Source organism: Phalangium opilio, unplaced genomic scaffold (genome assembly GCF_054372755.1).
Source record: "Phalangium opilio isolate 3A_F unplaced genomic scaffold, DU_Popi_V2 ptg000009l_1, whole genome shotgun sequence".
NCBI classification, from domain to species: Eukaryota; Metazoa; Arthropoda; class Arachnida; order Opiliones; family Phalangiidae; genus Phalangium; species Phalangium opilio.
This window is the reverse complement of record NW_028324146.1, coordinates 4,612,039-4,628,635: the sequence shown is the minus strand read 5'-3', so window position 1 is coordinate 4,628,635 and position 16,597 is coordinate 4,612,039. Positions and strand designations below refer to the sequence as shown.

General features: G+C 33.4%; 1 protein-coding gene across 1 annotated transcript in view; it reads left to right on the top strand.

Moving 5' to 3' along the window:
- The window catches only part of Mef2 (myocyte enhancer factor 2), a 174,303-nt gene that overhangs the window by 87,950 nt on the left and 69,756 nt on the right, over positions 1-16,597 (top strand). The window contains exon 3 of the mRNA XM_089848196.1: positions 8,038-8,126. The gene's annotated coding sequence lies outside the window, so the exon portion shown is untranslated. The remainder of the gene's footprint in view (positions 1-8,037; positions 8,127-16,597) is intronic.

Here is a 16,597-nt window from a genome sequence, read left to right as displayed (position 1 = left end):
GACCTTGGAAGTTTTTACGGATTATAGCTTGCCTGCTTAATACGACAAGCAGAAAAATCAAGTTCTTTTCCGATCTATTTTATTTTTTAAAAGTCTCCTGAATATGATCCTCGGAATTAACAATGAGCTCGATTAATTTCCAATTCATTACTAGGCCTAGACCCGAGGTAAGAGAAAACAAGACTGCCTCGTCTGTATATATGAAACCCGTTGCAGTTGCAATTCTTTACCTCGCTAGTGGCTTCACGATTACTGTTTAGAATATAATGGAATGAATACTCACAAGGAAACCATTTTTTACTAATCTCTAAAAAACTACCAAAATTTACTAATAATTGTAATACTTTCGAATATATTCAGTTAAGAAGATTGTTTAAATGTGCTTTTTTGAAACATTTAATTTGCCCTATTAATGGTAATACTCATTTGCCCTATTAACACCTTGTTATGCCATTTCTTTTTGTGGCAATTTTTCAACTTCCCAGTCAAATAGTGCTGCAATTTAATTAAGTTTTGCTGTAGTCGTTCAAAGGCGGAATTCTTAAACGTCGGACGCAACGCAATTTAGTACAGGCAAAGGCAGGGCGTCGTGCGCAAACAATGCCAAACATCCTGCCTTTTGCGCACGACGCCCTGCCTTCGCCCGTTCTAAATTGCGTTGCGTCCGACGTTTATGAAATAAATTCCTCTCCAAATCGTAAACATCGTACATTAACGAAAATAATCGTAAGACAGAAATCCTATGAAATACCCAACAAATTTAAGTAATTTTTATGTTCAGTAGGGAAGTAAATACAGACATATTTTTACCTCTTATAGTTCAAATATTATTTCTCAAAACGATGTCTATTTTACCAGTATGATTAAAAAGGTAGAATCTACAAGAACTAACTCGTGCACGTTTGGAAAACCTTTACTTAAAAATTTACACTTAAAATCTACAACATCGTCTTTAGAATAGTAGTTTGTTGAAATGGAATATTTTCGTTGGTGGAACTAAATTTTCTTGGCCATACAGGGAAGCTATTAAAGGGGCTCCATAGCTTCTCGTTCTTCCCCTTTAGAGGCGTCTTTCCCCCATAGCTTCTCTATATAGACTCGAGGTTGCTATTTATAGCGAGCTACTGACGTCAAGGAAAGGTGAGCTTGTCGTATCTCTCTGTGGGATAATTATCGGAATACTGCCGACCACTAGCAACATATCAATCGAGCGATCCTTCCGCCCCGAGCGCACCACTTTTAATAGGCTTTTTAGAGGAAAATATTTTTTGGCTGATATGCCCTTCCTTACGTCATCACTTGTAAACAAGACCTTAAATGGTTTATATATTTTTACTTTGGTTTCGGATCGGTGTTACTACCTTCAAAGGTCACGGGCCTATGGTCAAAAACTCGTATTTTGGTCGTGGAGGAATGTTATGGTCAATTTGTACGAATGAAAATACAAATTATCAAGTAGAATCTAGATTGGAACAGTGTATAAATTTCAAATCGAGATTTAAACCTGATATAAATTTTTGCAGAAGTATATAATACTTCTCTTCGAGAGAAGTGTACCACAAACATGATTCTTCCCAACATCACTATACATTTGGACTCTTTGGAGCAAGGTTATTAAACCGAATCACATACGCGATAAATAGTTCCCTCATCATTACTCTATTAGCGCTTATTTATTTGCCACGGTGCGCTTGACGCTTTTGGATTTTTGCCCAACGTCAAGGTTTGTGGGTTGATTGCTGAGGATTTAGTATAGTAAACAGTTATAGAATTCACCCTAGCACGGTGCGATGCCCATCTGAAGTTTGATGAGCAGGAGAGCAAACAAAAAGGGGTGGGCCTGGGAAGAGTGACGTTACATAAATTATTAAGAGGATACAGAGTGTCATCCTTCTTCTATTATTACCTTTTGATTTTTATTATTTTTTGGTAGGTATGTCCGTAGAAGCCAGCTTATACTTTTTGAGCTTAATTATAATTATAATTAATAAATAATTTGTGTGTTGGTAATGTGGCAAAACATGATGAGTAACTTCTGAATTATTAACTTAAAAAACTTAGGTCCCTCAAAAGTGGAATAAACTCCACTTCAGAACGTATCCTAAATTTTTTTTACCACTTTTAAAATTCAATAAAACGAACCCTAATTAAGGGTATAATTATAAAGCTAATATGGTAAGGGTCTAAACTCTAGAATAGGAAGTTCATTAGAGTCTTAATGGCTTTAGGTTCTCGGACCAAAACACAGAAATGACATAATGTAAAGCAACAAGTGTACCGACAGATGGCATCAGAAGTCTAAGAAAATTAAAAACAAAAAACAAACGGTTCATTTATCAACCAACCGTATCTGTTAACGGAGTCTAGTCGCAGTTTAGTTCTGAGAAGTTCAGAGTATCGTATTTCTAATTACCCAAACCTAAGAAGTAAGAAACAAACCACCAATCATTCTACCCAATTAATGAATCGTTAATTAGGGAGCACTTGGTCGGTTTTCATCCAATCCCATAATAGGACATATCCTCAAACCTCATCATCTTTTTAGAACAGAACTCTGCTAACCGAAGTTATCAAAATTCAGTAACGTAGTAGCATATAAGACTATTAACTTCTTGCTATTAATTTATGGTAAAAATCTCCAGGAAAGTAAAATGCTTCAAACGTTTCATGGTAAAACGTGACGGATTTTATGCACTTGATAAAATAGAGTATTTATAAGCAATAATAAATATATATTTATTTTACGCATATATATACTACTGATCTATTTTTATTTTTTGCCTATTTATTTATTTTTTTTTGCCTATTTATTTATTTATTTTTTGACTATTTATTTATTTTTGCCTATTTATTTATTTATTTTTTTGCCTATTTATTTATTTATTTTTTGCCTATTTATTTATTTATTTTTTGCCTATTTATTTATTTTTGCCTATTTATTTATTTATTTTTTGCCTATTTATTTATTTATTTTTTGCCTATTTATTTATTTATTTATTTTTTGCCTATTTATTTATTTATTTATTTTTTGCCTATTTATTTATTTATTTATTTTTTGCCTATTTATTTATTTATTTATTTTTTGCCTATTTATTTATTTATTTATTTTTTGCCTATTTATTTATTTATTTATTTTTTGCCTATTTATTTATTTATTTATTTTTTGCCTATTTATTTATTTATTTATTTTTTGCCTATTTATTTATTTATTTATTTTTTGCCTATTTATTTATTTATTTATTTTTTGCCTATTTATTTATTTATTTATTTTTTGCCTATTTATTTATTTATTTATTTTTTGCCTATTTATTTATTTATTTATTTTTTGCCTATGTTTTTTATTTTTTACTGATTTATTTCTTGCGCATTTATTTATTCATTTTTTAGCGTATTTATCCATAAATGTTTGCGCATTTATTTATCTATTTATTTATTTTTTGCGTATTTATGTATTTATTTTTTTGCACATTTATTTATCTACTTATTTACATTTTTACATATTTATATATTTATTTACGGACTAAAACATCAGGTCAAAGACATGAAAGTACTGTTTGGCCATTTGAATTATGTTTGTATGCAAAAGTTGAATTAGATTGAGCATTTCGAATTCCGAAGTAGATCAAAATAAGCTTGCAGAATTTTACCCCAATTTCACGAATGAAGTTAAAGATATGACTTAATAAGGTGGTTTTTTCAACATTCTCAGAAAATAAAGATTTGTTAATCTTTTTTACAGTTCGAGTTAATGCATTTCTGACGGCAATTATAAACTCTTAAAAACCCATTTCGTCCAAATAATAAAACTCGAACTCTTCAGATCATCAACCCCGCGCGGTGTTGAATCTCATATTATCTACGCGTGGTTAAAGAAAACAAAAAACAATGAGAATAAAAAAATCTACTGGAAAATCTAATGGCGGTGGTGGTGGTGGTGGTGGTGGTGATGCCGTATATACCTGTCCTTCGTCTTTGACCCAGTTTTGGGGCCCGGGCGGTGGAATGCTATTACTGGAACCATAACTTTAAAAGCAGCGGGCAGCGTGTTTGGGGGAAGGGGGAGGAATGGAGGGTGGCTATTTTTCGTGCGTGGTGATGTTTTTGCAAGTTGTTTAGTCAGGATCGTCTCTCTCGTCTGCTGCTCAAAGTAAAAGGCCACTAACCCATATAAGATTCTTAAAAAAAATAATAATAATTCGAGTTTTCTTTTGTTTTCTCTCGCTAAAGTTTTCGTAATTTTTGGATAAACTAAAGAAAGCTTAAGGTCAAGTCCCATGAGAAGTAGGCCTACGACGTTGCTTACGGGGTCAAATAGAGCTGCAAAGTTTAAGATTTTAGCACAAGTTAATTTTTATTATGGTTACTGACTGGTTATAGTCCTTGTAAAACTATAAAGATGAGTAGCAGCAAAGAAACCCAGCGTTGTACGTCAGAAAATTTTAGTTACTCTTCAAGCCGCCATTTTAAAAGATGGTGGAGGGCAATTTCAACCCCATAAGAATAGTAAACCCCGTATATAGGGTATAGATATCAACCAGTATACGGAGTATTAATGAAAACAGTTGAAAGATACAAAAGGTTTTATTCCCTACATTTCTGGCCGCCATTTTTAATATGGCGGCGGATTCTAAAAGTATTTCTTGGGGTTTTCGTATTACTTATAACTAACGTCCCTGCACAATTTCATCTTCCTGGTGCATTTGCTACTAGGATAGAAGAAGATAAACGTGGTGAGACGCTCCTGAAATGATGTAACAGACTAAATAGAAAATTTATTTCCGTCATTTTATATCACTTTCCCACTGAAACAAATTTATTACTAGCGGCGTATCAAGAAGCGATATACTAGGGAGAAGGACCAAACGTAGGTCCGGAGTTAATCCCTGCCTCTAAATTACAACCAGCATCTCGTTGGATCTTGAAAACTCACCTCAGCACGACGCGAATGAGGAAAATTACGTATTTTCCGACTGAGGAGAGGCGAAAGAGCCCGTTGTCCTTTTACGTCCCCCCTTGTATTTTGAAAGGGGGACGGGGACTATGGCGCGCGAATTCTTAGGCATCTTATACATTTTCCCTAGTAAATTATATCGCTTCTTGGTCGTATTTTACCGACGGACACGAAAATTTAATCACCCTATTTGCGTCTTGATCTTTGTCAATATCTATAAATTTAATAGCAATTTAAAGCATTCAACAATTTATTATTTTTGGCGGCACGAAACAACAACTCGTGGAACTAGTCCTTAAATGAAACGCTTATTATGGGTAACCCGCACTGACGGGTGTTTTTTTCTCGGCTTATAATTAGAAAAATGATTATCTTTCTAGCTTTGTTTCGGTAGTTTAACTCGTGCCTTATAAAGGAAAGAAGTGCGAACGCTTTTTAGTTTATATAGAAGAATAATTAGTGGAGAGGCTTCGCGTAACGCGCATTTGAAAGAAAATAAATAAAGCTCGTTAATTAAACTATGCAAGTTTTTCTTCAGTTTTCATATTCAAGAAGCTGTAATGAGATCATTGTTGAAAGCCACTTTGATTTCTCTTTACTTTTAAATAATACTGGATAGACCATTTTCAAAAGCTGGGGCCGCTGTTAAGATTAGATAGGTTTCAACTATTTTGAAATTAACAATTTTAACACTCGTCTCTCAAATTAAAAGCCTATTGATATGTTTTTCACAGTATGACAGTTTTAATTAATCTTTGGCGGGGTTTAAAAGGTCTTTGTTTAATATTCGAGTAAATTGTCATGATTCAATTACAAATAATGTTTTTTTTTTATTAGTTCCTTCTCGAAGATGTAAATATAGGGAAGTTTTATTACTTTCAATTAATGCTGCTATTCCATTGCCCCTATTTTATCGAATAATCTTTAGACTTAACTAAGTTCTCTTTGCCTTGGGATTTTTATAATCAATATAAAATAAGTATCATGATAACACTAAGTGTAAAACACTTTCAATTGCCTTAATGCTGAATTTCAAGGCCGACTTCCATCGAAAAGAGTTCTAGCGAACTGAAAACCAAGCATCGAGACTAACAATGGAGCTTCCGTGCCGATTTTCGAATCCCCGCTGGGGTAAAAGATGGAAGGGTTCTCGCTAACTGAAAGCCGTGCAATGTGGTTCTAGCGAACTGAAGATACACAATAGAGAATTTCCTTCTGGGGAAAGCAAAAATTTGAGAGGAAATAAATTTAAAAGGATCTCTATTGTTCATCTTCAGTTCGCTAGAACCACATTGCACGGCTTTCAGTTAGCGAGAACCCTTCCAACCCAGCTAGCGGGGCTTCGAAAATCGGCACGGTCGCTTTATTGTTAGTCTCGATGCTCGGTTTTCAGTTCGCTAGAACACTTTTCAGCTGGAAGTCGGCCTTTAAATAAGGTTTGCTCCCATGTTTGCAGACGATGTTTCTGTATTACTGACGGCCCATGACACTGCGTTTATAGCTAGAAATAAGAACGTGGAACGCTAATAGAATCTTTTCAAAAATCGGGTATATTTTTATTTTGACAAAATATTTCATTGAGGATCATACTTTTTGTTAATATGTCACTAAAGGTTATACTAATACTCGTTTAATCTGGTATTAACGATTCTAAAAGTATGATTCATATCGCTTATATTTGGTTCTGTTTAAAAAAATGTTCTCCTTCTTTCGTTGCGCGATGCATCTCTGCAGCGTATTTTCCAGAACTAAATCTTATTCAAGATGTAGGTCAATTTCTTTTTCATACATTTTTTTTATAATAAATAAATACTTCTTTTTTTTCTTGGTTTTTTAACCTGCCCTGAGGCTGATCGAAATTTAACGCGAAAGTTGTTGTAGCTTGGGGATTTCTGTTTTGTTTTCGTGTTTTTATTTACTTCTGATTACGAAATCTCGCGTTTCCCAAAGAACGCGGAAGTTTTATGACACATTGGAGAGCGAAGATAGACACCAAACTGACATCGAATTATTTCAATTTTATGTTAATTTGAATTGAAATTGTGTAGTAGCCAGTTTACTCACCCTACTTCGATTCTCAAGGTACTAATACTAATAGGGAAATTTTAGTTATATTTTAAACAGTAGTTCAATATCAGAAATCTTTTTATATTTGAGTTGTTTATCTGTTTGGTCAGAGAAATTGAAATGGGGTCTAAAAGGTCAGGGAAATTGAAAATGGGGCCTAAAAGGTCAGGGAAATTGAAAATGGGGCCTAAAAGGTCAGGGAAATAGAAAATGGGGCCTAAAAGGTCAGGGAAATTGAAAATGGGGCCTAAAAGGTCAGGGAAATTGAAAATGGGGCCTAAAAGGTCAGGGAAATTGAAAATGGGGCCTAAAAGGTCGGGGAAATTGAAAATGGGGCCTAAAAGGTCGGGGAAATTGAAAATGGGGCCTAAAAGGTCGGGGAAATTGAAAATGGGGCCTAAAAGGTCGGGGAAATTGAAAATGGGGCCTAAAAGGTCGGAGAAATTGAAAATGGGGCCTAAAAGGTCGGGGAAATTGAAAATGGGGCCTAAAAGGTCGGGGAAATTGAAAATGGGGCCTAAAAGGTCGGGGAAATTGAAAATGGGGCCTAAAAGGTCAGGGAAATGTCAGGGGAATATATATGCAAGTAAATTTTAGATTGCTTTTCATATATGTTCGCCATGTACGTTATTGCAAACGGTTAGGGAAATTTCTGGAATTTAGTCAGGGAAAACCTGGAAAAGTCAGGGAATTTCATTCCAAAGATTTTGCGCGAACCCTGAATTATATTCCTATACTCTTACTTGGACGTAAAACGCAAAATTATTCGTAATTACGAGTAGATGTATGGTATATTTCACGAGACATTACGAATCTGTTTCGCCGTGTCCCAGACGAAGTGTGGGAGTTAAGTCGCATGCTTAATATCATCGCAATCTCCGTGGTAAACCAATACACCTTTTCTAAAGTCAAAAACAAGTGGATTTTTCAAAAACAAAAGTTTTTTATTTTGTTTAAAAAACATCTAACTCGAATTTTAATAAAAAAAGAGTGACGAGGTAATTTTTTCTTTTTGGCAGATAAAATCTTGTGGTGGATCGCAAAGGTCTTCGCTTTGAGAAGAATAATAGTTACCAGGGACGCCTCTTATTGCCTCACTTCAAAAAGGGTAAGCTACAACCTCACATTTATAACCGCATTCAATTCGCTTTACTGTGAAGCGAAGATTTTTGAAAGACCTTGTTACGTGCTCGGCGACGAATTTTAAAATTTTTATTACGAATTTTGAAAGTAGTTTTTTCGGTGTTTTGCGGATAGGGATTTTTTAAAAAGCCTTAGTTTTTTTTAAGATTATTTTTATCGGGTCCTCAATATAATCATATAATCGGAATTCAATAACTCGGTAATGTATTCTATAGAATTATCTAATTCCACAGAATATTGTATTGAATTTTATAATTCGGCAAAATATTCAATATAATTCTCTAATTCGGCCAAAATATTCTATATAATTCTCTAATTCTTCATAATATTCTATAAAATTCTCTAATTTGGCAAAAGATTCTATAAAATTTTCTAATTTGGCCAAATATTCTGTATAATTCTCTAATTCGGCCAAATATTCTGTATAATTCTCTAATTCGGCCAAATATTCTATATAATTCTCTAATTTGGCAAAATATTCTATCGAAATATCCTATATCGTATAGAATTCTCTTATTCAGCAAAATATTCTATATAATTCTCTAATTCAGCAAAATATTCTATATAATTCTCTAATTCAGCAAAATATTCTATATAATTCTCTAATTCGGCAAAATATTCTATATAATTCTCTAATTCGGCAAAATATTCTATATAATTCTCTAATTCGGCAAAATATTCTATATAATTCTCTAATTCGGCAAAATATTCTATATAATTCTCTAATTCGGCAAAATATTCTATATAATTCTCTAATTCGGCAAAATATTCTATATAATTCTCTAATTCGGCAAAATATTCTATATAATTCTCTAATTCGGCAAAATATTCTATATAATTCTCTAATTCGGCAAAATATTCTATATAATTCTCTAATTCGGCAAAATATTCTATATAATTCTCTAATTCGGCAAAATATTCTATATAATTCTCTAATTCGGCAAAATATTCTATATAATTCTCTAATTCGGCAAAATATTCTATATAATTCTCTAATTCGGCAAAATATTCTATATAATTCTCTAATTCGGCAAACTATTCTATATAATTCTCCAATTTGGCAAAATATTCTATTGAAATATCCTATATCGTATAGAATTCTCTAATTCCGCAAAGTATTACATATCCTATATCGTATAGAATTCTTTAATTCAGCAAAATATTCTATATAAATTTCTTATATTCAGCGAAATATTGTCTAGAGTTCTATAATTTGGTAAAATTCCAATATCTTATAGAATTCTATATCTTATTCTATATTGAACGGGATCTTGAAATTCTTAAAATTTCTTAAAAATTAATCCAGATGTCGGTATCGTGTTCTACTTTTTTTATGCACGAGAAAACTTTAAGAAAATCCAGAAGCTCGCTTGGGGCATGTAATTTCTCATATTTCCGGATGTGACGTAATATAGAACGTAAAAACTATAAAAGGTCAATAATCTCGAGACGCGAGCGAGTCCTAGCGGCTTACATTCATTTTGATTGCTCTAGAAATCTGGGCGATCTTTTTTCTCCAGCCTTTGATCTTACGCCAAACTTAAGTTGTTACCGCGAAACAATCTTGATAGTAAATTTCACCTCAACTCTGAATTTCTCCCGATAAAAATTGATTTAACGTTGAATCATATTTCGTGTTGAGACTGCTTAATGCTTTTTTCAAGTTTACGCGTGTTCCTTAATCGTTTATCGCTCTTGCATGCACCCTTTAAGCTTTGATTTACTATATATCGCGGAAAACATTTTACCATCGCCAACATAATGTGTGCTTTCGTATCATGACTGTTTTCATTTAAACATTCCTGAAGGTGTTTCGCCATTGTTCTGTTCTAATGGGCTAGTAGACGGCAACCCCACCCCCCATTGAACCGAGTCTAATCTAACCTAAGGAAGCCTTGCCTATTCAATCCTCTAACCTTACCTATCCAACCCTCTAACCTTGCCTAAACCTAGTCAAACCTTAATGGAATCCAACCTTAAACTCGCGTAAACCTAGTCAAACCTTAATGGAATCCAACCTTAAACTCGCGTAAACCTAGTCAAACCTTAATGGAATCCAACCTTAAATTCGCCTAACCTAACCAAACCTTAATCGAATCCAACCTTAAATTCGCCTAACCTAACCAAACCTTAATCGAATCCAACCTTAAACTCGCCTAAACCTAACACATCCCTAACCTTCCCTAAACCTAACCAAACCTTAATCGAATCCAACCTTAAACTCGCCTAAACCTAACACATCCCTAACCTTCCCTAAACCTAACCAAACCTAAATCGAATCCAACCTTAAACTCGCCTAAACCTAAGCCATCTTTAACCTTCCCTAAACCTAACCAAACCTTAATCGAATCCAACCTTAAACTCGCCTAAACCTAACCAAACCTTAATCGAATCCAACCTTAAACTCGCCTAAACCTAAGCCATCTTTAACCTTCCCTAAACCTAAACAAACCTTAATCGAATCCAATCTTAAACTCGCCTAAACCTAAGCCATCCCTAACCTTCCCTAAACCTAAGGCATCTTTTGACTTTAACCTTCCCTAAACCTAACCAAAACTTAATCGAATCCAACCTTAAACTCGCCTAAACCTAAGCCATCCCTAACCTTCCCTAAACCAAAGCCATCTTTAACCTTCCCTAAACCAAAGCCATCATTAACCTTCCCTAAACCAAAGCCATCATTAACCTTCCCTAAACCAAAGCCATCTTTAACCTTCCCTAAACCTAAACAAACCTTAATCGAATCCAACCTTAAACTCGCCTAAACCTAAGCCATCTTTAACCTTCCCTAAACCTAAACAAACCTTAATCGAATCCAATCTTAAACTCGCCTAAACCTAAGCCATCCCTAACCTTCCCTAAACCTAAGGCATCTTTTGACTTTAACCTTCCCTAAACCTAACCAAACCTTAATCGAATCCAACCTTAAACTCGCCTAAACCTAACCCATCCCTAACCTTCCCTAAACCTAACCAAAACCTTAATCGAATTCAACCTTAAACTGGCCTAAACCTAGCCATCCCTAACCAAGCCTTAATATCGCCTAAACCTAACCTGACTTAACACAACATGAATTCTATGGGGGGTCAGGTTGCCGTCTTATCCCCTCTTAATGGTTTCAATCGATAATTATTGATGATAGGTCTATAATAATAATTTTTCGAATTGCTTATTTTCATTAATTATTTCCTGATAAAATCATTAAGACTACGATATAGCAATAAAATATGCTATAAAATTTTAATATGGAAAATGAATTAAACGGTTTGTGTTTGTGAGGAATGTTTTTCCATGCCTAATCGTTTTGTGATGATATTTGGCGCACTAGGAAAATACCACAGAAGAGTGCCTGTTAGTTTATTTTTTGGTTTAATGTTCCTCATTAAGATATGTAATTAATCAAAAAGACTGGAAAATTATTTGAACCACAAAAAGGGGTGACTTTTACTATTTAAGCCTTCAATATATATAATAGGGATTTTTACACCAACACAGGTTCGTTGTTTCTTTGTTAAACCAATATTAAATTATGATAATATCGCTTTCAATCATTTGTTATTTTTGTAGTGCGTAATTTAAACAATTTTGAATACACAACGAAACATAGATAGTTTTTTTTTTAATCTCAAAATTCAATATCAGTTCACCTGCTTTATGGAGACCTAAAACTCAAATATCAAACGTTAATATTTAAACCCTTGGAAATGATTTTAATATTTATTGATTTCACGGTTTAAAAAAAGTGATTGGCAGCGTTCAGAACTATTAGTTTTCGCATCTCGTACCATAATTGTGATTATCAACTAATCTTACTTTTAATTAATTTGAAAACTTAACCTATTAGCATATAATTTCCTTAGCACTTAATAAGGCGCCCAATAATCTTGGCTAGATTTAGCGATAAATCATAATTTTCCCTAATTTTTATTACTCGCCTCAATTTGATTATAATAAACGTTTGGTTTTTTTTTAAATTTAGTTTATTAAATATTTCGTAAGGTTTTTTAGACGTCAGCTTTTTATTAACAAACAAATACCGAAAATAATAAACATAAATCTCGTGTTTTTTGTAAATAAGCTAAATGAACACCCGAGGTCTGCCTCTTATCCTACCGAATATTTTACGAGGTCAAGCAAGGTCAACTCTTTGGAAAAATTCGAATTTCGTGATTTTTACCGAGTCGTATATTTCAGATTTCTATGAAAATTTGAAATATTTAATAATTTTTAAAAAGTACTATATGTAGGGTTAAATTTTAATTCTTTTTAACCCATTTGCCAAATGGTTATTGAGGATGAAAGCTAACCGAAGTAGATTAACAAGATGTTACCATCCGTTTAACGCATTATCAATGAAATGCACTTTATGGTTTGCTAAGGAATATTTTTACATATGTGAAGATAGCCGAGGATTTTAAGTCTTTCATAGGTAGTACCATAAGTTTATGAGATATGTTCCATAAGTTTGACACTACCTATGATTCGTAATGCTACTTACTGAGAGCTAGTTCGAGAACGACACGAGAATTGACTAGAATCCATCTTCTTATTTAGTCTGTACTAAGCGAGGGGTCGGTCATTCATGAAATCCCGTACGCTACCCGTGAAATCCAATTTAAGAAATCCGAAATCACTGCTGATTTCGAAATCAAATAAAAAATCCGAAATCAGCAACGAAATCACAAAATCAGTAAAGAAATCATAAAATCAGTAAAAAAAATCACAAAATCAACAAAGAAATCAAGAAATCAACATAGAAATCACGAAATCAGAAGCGAAATCACAAAATCAGAAGCAAAATCAGTAAAGAAATCGTGAAATCCATTACAAAATTCACGAAATCCAAAATCAAAAGAAATCACAAAATCCGACGAAATCACGGGGAAAAATCTCAAAATCCGAGGAAATCACGCGAAAACTCTCAAAATCCAACGAAATCAAGGGAAATATCGCAAAATCCGTCGAAATAACGGTAAAAATAGCAAAATCCGACGGAATCACGGGAAAAATAGTAAAATTCGATGAAATCCATTGGATTTTATCGAATTCTGAAATCAAACAAAATCCGATGAAATCAAATGAAATCCGACGAAATCCGATGAAATCCGATGAAATCAAATGAAATCCGACGAAATCAAACAAAATCCGAAGAAATCAAATTGGATTTCGAAATCCCGTACACTTTTTCCTAAACGTCCGACCCCTCGGTACTAAGCCTTTGACAGTACCTCACCATGGTTGCTTTACATATGACGTTCCATTTACGTCACTACATGACAAGCTCTCGGTAACCAGTGACAAACTTATGTAACTTATCTTATGAACAATTTCCTACTACAGTACTACTTGAATGTAACGTCCCCCTATAATTTCATCTCAGAGATTTTGAGTTAGTGAGTCAGAATTTTCTGAGAATTATTTAGATAACTTCTAAAACTTACAGTTAATCAACTTCTGAGTCGCTAAAATTGTTGAAGACTTTCCTACAAAATCGAAGGTGAAATGTTTTATAGGTTACTGAAGAAACCATATTGATTAGTTTGTATTTTTTACGAAATATTTGACCTTTCTTAAGACCCCTAACAACATAATTGTAACCCTATTCGATGTTTTTGCGGTGAAAGTTTTGACGGTTTTTGAAATCCCCGGTTTGCCCACGCATGTCACTCAGACTAAATTATAATAATATTGTAGAAAAAACTTTCAAACGTCCATTCGTCTGACCCCTAACTTTCTTGTTTTATTTTTTTCCTATCCGAGTGACGATGACGTCACGGAGAGATATTACACTGGACGTGTCTGTGTGTCTGTCACCGCGTTCCCAGTTGTCAAATGTTTTACATCTATTCTCATCGTTAGGATTAAGAAGTGCGCGGTGATCGGCTGGGGTTACGAGAAACGTTTGATCTCCCAAAGTTTGACGCAATTGCGGATTTTCTTATCATTCATTGTGAATCAATCGCTTTATATACCCTAAATTTCCAAAAATTGTTAAAAAGGCATACGTTTCAATTCAAATGTCACCAATAGCTGCTATGTGTAAAATAATTTTAGGAATAAAGTTTCTTAAAACGATATAACTAGAATTAAGGTAAATTAATGACGATTAAAATAATTAATATCAATTATATTTATTTAGTTATTTAATTAAAACCTCTTAATTGCGTCTCGATTCGGAGAGGTTTATTTGGGTTTCCCTACTTGTTTTTCTTTCCCCCAGGAGTGTTTTCCATAAAGATATTTCTCTATGTCAAATTCGAGGGGATAATCACGCTCATATTGCCCGTATTCCGATTACGATTAGGTATAATACTTTAGTACAGTCAGAGATACAGCGTGTATACCGATTACGCTGAGTGGCTGGCCCCTCGGTCAAATTATTCCAGGTTAGGTCTAGCAACTAGAATTGTTGTTTATCCAGGATGTCTATGCGAGCCACTTGAAATATCGTTCATTTATATTTTGCCTAGACGATAATGTAAACAAGACATATTAATGACTATAATATTAAAATTATTTTAATTGTACCGAAAAGTGTAGAATATGTTCAACTGGGGTTAAAAATTAAGTATAGTGTTTTAGGTCTTTGAAAACACCAGAATATATTGGAGTTCTGCTGTCTTAATAGTCACAAAATGAGAATATATACATTTTTTATGAAAATATATGCATTGAAGATAATGTTTTATGCCCTGTAATGTGAAGTACTGTTCATGAAAAATGTAGGTAATCTCTCTAATCTAAAATAATTCGTAAGCTTGAATCACACCAAAAATCAGTAGATACGTGTAAAGTTTTTTTAAATTGTATAATGCGTTGAAATTCACCAATTTTGTGCTAAAACAATTACCCAAAACTGGCTTCCAAGACCATATGTTTAGCGCGACGTGTAGCAGTGTTTTACCTCAAATTGGTCTCGAGTTTTATGCATATTTTAAAATAAATCATCTGACCGTTTTGATTTAATTTCAATCAACCCATAAGGAGCCAGCATCAAATATTTGCATTAATTTTACCGACTGATCAAGAGACAAATCTAGCACTTAGTCATACCAAGAAATAATTTGAAAATTCAGTAAATCTTTAAATTAAACGTTGCGTAAAAATATTGCAGTCTGAACAAGATGTTAGATTACAACATATACATAAACTAAATCCTCATAATTACCATAATTTCATAAGTTAAACTAGCAAAATAAAAAAAAATAAGAAAGAAATAAAAAAACATCAACTTTCCATATATCTCCGAGTCCTTTCCTCGGTATTTATCATATTTTTGCGGTAAAAAGGGGATTTGGGAGAAGGAAGTGTTGTTTGTAAAGATCTGGACGCGCGCCGTCCTCGGATAACGGCTTTATTGTTGCGAAAAAAAATAGTTTTTTTTTCGAAAGCGTATACGGACAAATAGAAAAATTTCTATTCCATTCAACTGTATAGGGAAAAGCATCAAAAAAATCGTTACAATGCCAAACCATTGAATGAATCGTTTTTCACCAAAAATTGTCCGTAGTGCGCGGGTTAGGCTATACGCACGCGCCAAGTGAAGAGCGGGAATCGGACATCCAGACAGCTGCCGGCGGATGCGACTTAAAAGTCAGAGTTTATAAAACTGAGTATTTAGATATTTATTATTAGAGTATCAGAGAAGTGACTTAATTTTCAAATTAATTTTCGAAGATGGAAGTCTCAGCTTAGTAATTAAGTTAAAATTAATAATATGTGTGAAGTTTATCGCCTTAAAGAGCTTTATTTAGAACAATATCACTTTTGTTTCTTGTCTAAACGTTTATGTCGACTACATTGTTAAAGGGTTGTGTTAAAACTTCGGTTTGTAACGTCTAATTACCTACCCTAAGCCAACGGTTTCTGTAAAAATGTAGTCTTTTTTTCAAACTGTTATGTTTCATCAGTTTCATGAGCATTTTCAAACTGTTATCTTTCATCAGTTTCATGCACATTTTCAAACTGTTATCTTTCATTAGTTTCATGAACATTTTCAAACTGTTATCTTTCACGGGCATTTTCTAAATGTTATCTTTCACGGGCATTTTCTAAATGTTATCTTTCACGGGCATTTTCAAAATGTTATCTTTCATGAGCATTTTCAAACTCATTTTGAAATATACCCTAAAACCATAGGACCTAACTAAAACAAGGTACAACAAAGTTTTGATGGGGTGAAAAAGTTTGAAACATTTAAAAGAGTGAATTTAAATACACTGTTAAAACCTACATCAAAATCAATTGAACTTCAAGAACAAATTTTTTTATTGTTATAAAATAGTTTATAGATATTTTAATGATCTAAATTTTGTTACGGCGACGTTGTAAATCGGAATAGGGTAATCGTTGCGCAGCTCTCATTGACATCATAACGCTCCATGGTACGACGCTATGCTGCTACTATTAGCAAATGAAGAAAGGCATACTCGGTAT